At 41.0% G+C, this 9,188-nt stretch overlaps 1 protein-coding gene across 2 annotated transcripts in view; it reads right to left on the reverse strand.

The window, feature by feature from the left end:
* The window catches only part of LOC135556712 (zinc finger protein 609-like), a 648,963-nt gene that overhangs the window by 320,662 nt on the left and 319,113 nt on the right, over window positions 1-9,188 (reverse strand). The window lies entirely within an intron of this gene.

Here is a 9,188-nt window from a genome sequence, read left to right on the forward strand (position 1 = left end):
CAGGCCCATAAGGCTATATAGTGAACTGCTTTAGACCAGGGCCCATAAGGCAATATAGAACATTGTTTTAGACCATAAGGCTATAGAGTGGGCCCATAAGGCTATAGAGTACATTGTTTTAGACCAGGGCCCATAAGGCTATATAGTGCATTGTTTTAGACCAGGGCCCATAAGGTCTATATTTGGACCAGGGCCCATAAGGCTATATAGTAAATTGTTTTAGACCAGGGCCCATAAGGCTATAGAGTGAACTGTTTTAGACCAGGGCCCATAAGGCTATATAGTAAATTGTTTTAGACCAGGCCCATAAGGCTATATAGAGTGAACTGCTTTAGACCAGGGCCCATGAGGCTATATAGTGAACTACTTTAGACCAGGGCCCATAAGGCTATATAGCACATTGTTTTAGACCAGGGCCCATAAGGCTATATAGTCAATTGTTTTAGACCAGGGCCCATAAGGCTATATAGTGAACTGCTTTTGACCAGGGCCCATAAGGCTATAGAGTGAACTGCTTTAGACCAGGTCCCATAAGGCTATATTGTGAACTGCTTTAGACCATGGCCCATAAGGCTACAGAGTGAACTGCTTTCGACCAGGGCCATAAGGGTATAGAGTGAACTTCTTTAGACCGGGGCCCATAAGGCTGTAGAGTGAACTGCTTTAGACCAGGTCCCATAAGGCTATAGAGTGAACTGATTTAGACCAGGGCCCATAAGGCTATATAGTGCATTGTTTTGGACCAGGTCCCATATAGGCTATATAGTGAACTGCTTTAGACCAGGGCCCATAAGGCTATATAGTACATTGTTTTAGACCAGGGCCCATAAGGCTATATAGTAAATTGTTTTAGACCAGGGCCCATAAGGCTATATAGTGAACATTGCTTTAGACCATGGACAAGGGCCCATAAGGCTATATAGTAAATTGTTTTAGACCAGGGCCCATAATCTATAGAGTGAACTGCTTTAGACCAGGGCCCATAAGGCTATATAGTGAACTGATTTAGACCAGGGCCCATAATGCTATATAGTGACATTGTTTTAGACCAGGGCCCATAAGGCTATCAGTACATTGTTTTAGACCAGGGCCCATAAGGCTATAGAGTGAACTGCTTTAGACCAGGACCCATAAGGCTATATAGTACATTGTTTATGACCAGGGCCCATAAGGCTATATAGTGAACTGCTTTAGACCAGGGCCCATAAGGCTATAGAGTGAACTTCTTTAGACCAGGGCCCATAAGGCTATATAGTGAACTGCTTTAGACCAGGGCCCATAAGGCTATAGAGTGAACTGCTTTAGACCAGGTCCCATAAGGCTATATAGTGAACTGCTTCAGACCAGGGCCCATAAGGCTATATAGTACAATGTTTTAGACCAGGGCCCATAAGGATATATAGTACATTGTTTTAGAACAGGGCCCATAAGGCTATAGAGTGAACTGCTTTAGACCATGGCCCATAAGGGCCCATAAGGCTATAGAGTGCATTGTTTTAGACAAGGGCCCATAAGGCTATATAGTAAATTGTTTTAGACCAGGGCCCATAAGGATATATAGTACATTGTTTTAGAACAGGGCCCATAAGGCTATAGAGTGAACTGCTTTAGACCATGGCCCATAAGGGCCCATAAGGCTATATAGTACATTGTTTTAGTCCAGGGCCCATAAGTCTATATAGTGAACTGCTTTAGACCAGGGCCCATAAGCCTATATAGTGAACTGCTTTAGACCAGGGCCCATAATGCTATATAGTACATTGTTTTAGACCAGGGCCCATAAGGCTATATACTAAATCGTTTTAGACCAGGGCCCATAAGGCTATAGAGTGAACTGCTTTAGACCAGGACCCATAAGGCTATATAGTACATTGTTTATGACCAGGGCCCATAAGGCTATAGAGTTAACCTCTTTAGACCAGGGCCCATAAGGCTATGGAGTGAACGTCTTTAGACCAGGGCCCATAAGGCTATAGAGTGCATTGTTTTAGACCAGGGTCCATAAGTCTATATAGTGAACTGCTTTAGACCAGGGCCCATAATGCTATATAGTACATTGTTTTAGACCACGGCCCATAAGGCTATACAGTAAATTGTTTTAGACCAGGGCCCATAAGGCTATAGAGTGAACTGCTTTAGACCAGGTCCCATAAGTCTATATAGTGAACTGCTTTAGACCAGGACCCAAAAGGCAATATAGTACATTGTTTTAGACCGGGGCCCATAAGGCTATAGAGTACATTGTTTTAGACCAGGGCCATAAGGCTATAGAGTGCATTGTTTTAGACCAGGGCCCATAGGTCTATATAGTGAACTGCTTTCGACCAGGGCCCATAAGTCTATATAGTAAATTGTTTTAGACAGGGCCCATAAGGCTATAGAGTGAACTTCTTTAGACCGGGGCCCATAAGGCTATAGAGTGAACTTCTTTAGACCAGGCCCATAAGGATATAGAGTGGACTGCTTTAGACCAGGTCCCATGAGGCTATAGAGTGAACTACTTTAGACCAGGGCCCAAAAGGCTATATAGCACATTGTTTTAGACCAGGGCCCATAAGGCTATATAGTCAATTGTTTTAGACCAGGGCCCATAAGGCTATATAGTGAACTGATTTAGACCAGGGCCCATAAGGCTATATAGTACATTGTTTTAGACCAGGGCCTGTGAGGCTATAGAGTGAACTACTTTATACCAGGGCCCATACGGCTATAGAGTGAACTGCTTTAGAACATGGCCCATAAGGGCCCATAAGGCTATATAGTATATTGTTTTAGTCCAGGGCCCATAAGTCTATATAGTGAACTGCTTTAGACCAGGGCCCATAAGCCTATATAGTGAACTGCTTTAGACCAGGGCCCATAAGGCTATATAGTTAACTGCTTTAGACCAGGGCCCATAATACCATATAAGGGCCCATAAGGCTATATAGTACATTGTTTTAGTCCAGGGCCCATAAGGCTACATAGTTAACTGCTTTAGACCAGGGCCCATAATACCATATAAGGGCCCATAAGGCTATATAGTACATTGTTTTAGTCCAGGGCCCATAAGTCTATATCGTGAACTGCTTTAGACCAGGGCCCATAAGCCTATATAGTGAACTGCTTTTGACCAGGGCCCATAAGGCTATATAGTTAACTGCTTTAGACCAGGGCCCATAAGGCTATATAGAGAACTGCTTTAGACCAGGTCCCATAAGGGCATAGAGTGAACTGCTTTAGACCAGGACCCATAAGGAATAAAGAGTACATTGTTTATGACCGGGGCCATAAGGGTATAGAGTGAACTTCTTTAGACCGGGGCCCATAAGGCTGTAGAGTGAACTGCTTTAGACCAGGGCCCATAAGGCTATATAGTGCATTGTTTTGGACCAAGGCCCATAAGGCTATAGAGTGCATTGTTTTAGACAAGGGCCCATAAGTCTACAAAGTGAACTGCTTTAGACCAGGGCCCATAAGAATATATAGTACATTGTTTTATACCAGGGCCCATAAGGCTATATAGTGAAGACCATCTGTCTTCATCTCTCCTACCATCTGTCCTCATCTCCATTATCTGTCCTCATCTCTCATATCTGTCCTCATCTCTATTATCTGTCCTTATCCCTCCTATCTGTCGTCATCTCTCCTATCTGTCCCTATCTGTCCTCATCGCTCCTATCTGTCCTCATCTCTCCTATCTGTCCTCATCTCTATTATTTATGTCCTGCCATTGAGGTGAAAAAGAACTGAACTGGTAGCAGACAGCTGACTAGGTATCCATGTCGCTTTCACCTACCCTGTGGCTTCAGATCATTGCAGATGAAGGAGAAGAGACAGAGCGTAGACCGCTGAGACATAATCCCCTGACTGTTCACGGGCGAGTCATGAGCAGAAGTAACAAGTTCAGAAGTAACAAGTTCAACACTATTCAAGATGATACTAAAAAGTAAAACATGAAAAACTACTTTCCTTGCTGTTGTTTAAGTGCTACACAACAGTCCTATGACTCATGTAACATTTTCCACAAATGTCATCTACATTGAGCGCTGTTTGTTCTTTTTTCTCTATAGCACTTTGTGACACCTGCTGATAGAAAAAACAAGGCTTTATAAATACATGTGACTAATTAACTTCATCCTTACTTAGCAACTTAACTTAGGAACCCAGTGGAAGGTGGTTAAGATCTTCATAGCCTGATTTACCAGTAGCCTATTTTCATACATCACCCAGTAGCTTACGACACTCACAGTATCGTTGGCACCTCATATGACCACTAGGCTGTGCTGTTTTCAACATCAAGCCACGACAAGGAGACAGCTGGATGTTGAAAGATGACATATTTGACATTTTAGTAATTTAGCAGTTGCTCTTATCGAGTGTGATTTAGTGCATTCATCTTAAGATAGTTAGGTGGGACAACCACATATCACAGGCATAGCAACTACATTTTTTCCTCATTAACGTAGCTATCAATAGAATCAGAGCTAGATGAATACAGGTAAAAGTTATGGTCCCTTATTGATGGTCACCTGTTAAATCCACTTCAATCACTGTAGATGAAGGGGAGGAGACAGGTTACTGAAGGATTGTTAAGCATTGAGACATGGATTGTGTGTGTGGGCCATTTAGAGGGTGAATAGGCAAGACAAAAGATTGAAGTTCCTTTGAACAGGGTATAGTAGTAGGTACCAGGCACACCGGTTTGAGTGTGTCATGAACTGCAATGCTGCTGGTTTATCATGCTCAACAGATCCCCGTGTGTATTAAGAATGGTCCAAAACCCAAAGGACATCCAACCAACTTGACACAACTGTGGGAAACATTGGAGTCAACATGGTCCAGCATCCCTGTGGAACGCTTTCAACACCTTCTAGAGTCCATGCTCCGACGAATTGAGACTGTTCTGAGGACAAAAGGGGGTGTCCAACTCAATATTAGGAAGGTGTCCTTAATGTTTGGAATACTCAGTATATATGCCTGTCTGCTGGTTGTGAAGGCATGTTTGTACGTATACAAATACACAAGCACATAGGAGTGTGTGTGTGTGTGGGTGTGCATGAGTGTGTGTGTGTGTGTGACTGATTCTTTGAACACAGGTGTAAACTGTAATACCAAAGTAAAGTTGCATTGCCAGTTCAAATGGAACACATGTCATCAACTGAAACAAGCCATTCATTTTAAAGGTTTTTATTCCTAAAAATTACTTGGAATTGATCTTGATCCTGGGATTGATTTTGGGATTGATCCTGGGGTTGATCTTGATCTTGGGATTAATCTTGAGATTGATCTTGACCTTGGGATAGACTTTGGAATTGATTTGGGATTGCTTTACAAGTGTCAATCCATACATACATAAAATAGGCCCTGTTTTTGCACTGCTTCCTCCCCTAGCTCCCATACACAGTGCCTTCAGAAAGTATCCACACACCTTGACATTCTCCACATTTTGTTGTGTTACAGTCTGAATTAAACATTTATAAAAATGTAGATATTTCTTTCATCACTGGCCTACACACAATTTCCCATAATGTAAAAGTAGAATGATGTTTTTAGAAATGTTTACAAATGAAAAGGTGAAATGTCTTGAGTCAATAAGTATTCAACCCCTTTGTTAAGGTAAGCCTAAATAAGTTCTGGAGTAAACATTTGCTTAACAAGTCACATAATAGGTTGCATGGACTCACCCTGTGTGCAATAATAGTGTTTAACTTGATTTTTGAATGACTACCTCATCTCTGTACCCAACACATACAATTATCTGCATGGTCACTCAGTCGAGCAGTGAATTGCAAAAACAATTTAAACCACAAAGACCAGGGAGGTTTTCCAATGCCTCACAAATAAGTACACTTATTGGTACACCTATTGGTACACCTATTGGTACACCTATTGGTACACCTATTGGTACACCTATTGGTACATCTATTGGTACATCTATTGGTACACCTATTGGTACACCTATTGGTACACCTATTGGTACATCTATTGGTACATCTATTGGTACACCTATTGGTACACCTATTGGTACATCTATTGGTACACCTATTGGTACGTACACCTATTGGTACACCTATTGGTACACCTATTGGTACATCTATTGGTACACCTATTGGTACACCTATTGGTACACCTATTGGTACACTTATTGGTACACTTATTGGTACACCTATTGGTACACCTATTGGTACACCTATTGGTACACCTATTGGTACACCTATTGGTACATCTATTGGTACACCTATTGGTACATCTATTGGTACACCTATTGGTACACCTATTGGTACATCTATTGGTACACCTATTGGTACACCTATTGGTACACCTATTGGTACATCTATTGGTACACCCATTGGTACACCTATTGGTACACCTATTGGTACATCTATTGGTACACCTATTGGTACACCTATTGGTACACCTATTGGTACATTGTAAAAAAAATAAGTAGACATTAATCATGGTGAAGTTACACTTTGGATGGTGTATCTATACACCCAGTCACTACAAAGATACAGGAGTCCTTCCTAACTCAGTTGCTGGAGAGGAAGGAAACCGCTCAGGGATTTCACCATGAGGCCAATGGTGACTTTAAAACAGTTAGTTTAATGGCTGTGATAGGAGAGCTGAAGATGGATCAACAACATTGTAGTTACTCCACAATACTAAACTAATTGACAGAGTGAAAAGAAGGAAGCCTGTACAGAATACAAACATTGCAAAACATGCATCCTCTTTGCAATAAGGCACTAAAATAAAACTGCAAAAAATGTGGCAAAGCAATTAACTTTTTGTCCTGAATACAAAGCGTTATGTTTGAGGCAAATCCAACACAACACATCACTGAGTACCACTCTTCATATTTTCAAGCATGGTGGTGGCTGCATCAAGTTATGGGTATGCTTGTAATCATTAAGGACTAGGAAGTTTTTTAAATAAATAAAAATAAATGGAGTAGAGCTAACCACAGGGAAAATCCTAGAGGAAAACTGTCCAACAGACACTGGGAGACAAATTCACTTTTCAGCAGGACAATAACCTAAAACACAAGGCCAAATATACACTGGAGTTGCTAACCAAGACGACATTGAATGGTACTGAGTGGCCTCGTAAATGTTTTGACTTAAATCTGCTTGAAAATCTATGGCAAGACTTGAAATGGCTGTCTAGCAATTATAAACAACCAACTTGACAGAGCTTGAATCATTTTAAAAAGAACATTGTTCAAATATTGTACAATCCAGATGTACAAAGCTCTTAAGAGACTGACCCAGAAAGACTCACAACTGTAATCGCTGTTAAAAGGTGATTCTAACATGTATTGATTTAGGGGACTGAATACTTATTTAAATGATATATTTCTGTATTTAATTTTCAATAAATGTGCTACATTTCTAGAAACATGTTTTCCCTTTGTCATGATGTGGTTTTCTGTGTAGATGGGTGAGAAAAATAAATATATTTCATCCATTTTGAATTCAGGCTGTAACACAACAAAATATGGAATAAGTGAATGGTTATGAATACATTCTGAAGACCACTGTATAGATGTATATCATATGTAGAGATATATATAGAGATCAACTGATACAGCATACAGCTGAGCAGTACGGTATCCATAAATGCTCTAAAGGTGATTACCCTTACTCTAATAAAGATGTCTTACTCAGTAAAATCTAAAGCTGCTAAGAGGGACTTGTATATATAAATATCAATATTGATTATTATTATTGCATAGGATAATAGCCATGCTATACACAATACACATACTCTAGCAATAGGGTTAGGATTGGGTGGAGTTCAGTTGCTTAGCTACTGAATGATATTCATACAGATTTTCTTAAATTCCCATTCTTTTTCAACACTTAAGTGCATCTTATGAATGAAAATCCTTCATATATCATTATATATGAAGGTGATTTCATAAAGATATACATACAGAACATGTAAAATATAGGAATTATCAATCAAAGTCAAACGATGGGGGGACATTGTAAAGCCCTCATTAAAATGTAAACCAAATCTAATCTGATGAAATGTTAAACAAGTTACCAACTTATAAAATAGTGTGCAGCAGAATGATAAACTGTACAGATTTACTGTCATACCAGATTACGATCTCTGGCTTTTCTTATACATTGCAAAGTCTTTAGATTCTCATAGTCAACACAAATAAATAATGATTATCAATCAACATGAAGCCACTCTCAAAGTCAACAAAACCAGGCCAGCATCTCAAAGGGCACCCTATTCCTCCCTATGGGAACCTATTCCTCCCTATGGGAACCTATTCCTCCCTATGGGAACCTATTCCTCCCTATGGGAACCTATTCCTCCCTATGGGAACCTATTCCTCCCTATGGGAACCTATTCCTTATATACTCTTAGAAAAAAGGGTTCCCAAAGGGTTCTTCGGCTGTCCACCATAGTAGAACTCTTTTTGGTTCCAGGTAGAACTCTTTCAGGATCCATGAACTAAAAGGGTTCTACCTCGAACCAAAAAGGGTTCTTCAAAGGGTTCTCCTATGGGGACAGCCGAAGAACCCTTTTAGGTTCTAGATAGCACCTTTTACTCTATAAGTCTATCCCTCAAATTAATCAAAAAAATTATCCCATTATTCCCCTGTAATCATGGACTGATTTAGACCTGGGACATCAGGTGGGTGTAGATCATTATCATGTAGAACAGAAACCCAGCAGTGCTCCGGACCTCATAGGGTCAGAATACCCCTGCCCTATACAGTAGGGTCAGAATACCCCTGCCCTATAGAGTAGGGTCAGAATACCCCTGTCCTATAAAGTAGGGTCAGAATACCCCTGCCCTATACAGTAGGGTCAGAATACCCCTGCCCTATACAGTAAGGTCAGAATACCCCTGCCCTATACAGTAAGGTCAGAATACCCCTGCCCTATACAGTAGGGTCAGAATACCCCTGCCCTATACAGTAGGGTCAGAATACCCTTGCCCTATACAGTAGGGTCAGAATACCCCTGCCCTATACAGTAGGGTCAGAATACCCTTGCCCTATACAGTAGGGTCAGAATACCCCTGCCCTATACAGTAAGGTCAGAATACCCCTGCCCTATACAGTAGGGTCAGAATACCCCTGCCCTATACAGTAAGGTCAGAATACCCCTGCCCTATAGAGTAGGGTCAGAATACCCCTGCCCTATACAGTAGGGTCAGAATACCCCTGTCCTATACAGTA

The sequence above is a fragment of the Oncorhynchus masou genome, chromosome 15, assembly GCF_036934945.1.
Source record: "Oncorhynchus masou masou isolate Uvic2021 chromosome 15, UVic_Omas_1.1, whole genome shotgun sequence".
In the NCBI taxonomy this organism is placed as follows: Eukaryota; Metazoa; Chordata; class Actinopteri; order Salmoniformes; family Salmonidae; genus Oncorhynchus; species Oncorhynchus masou.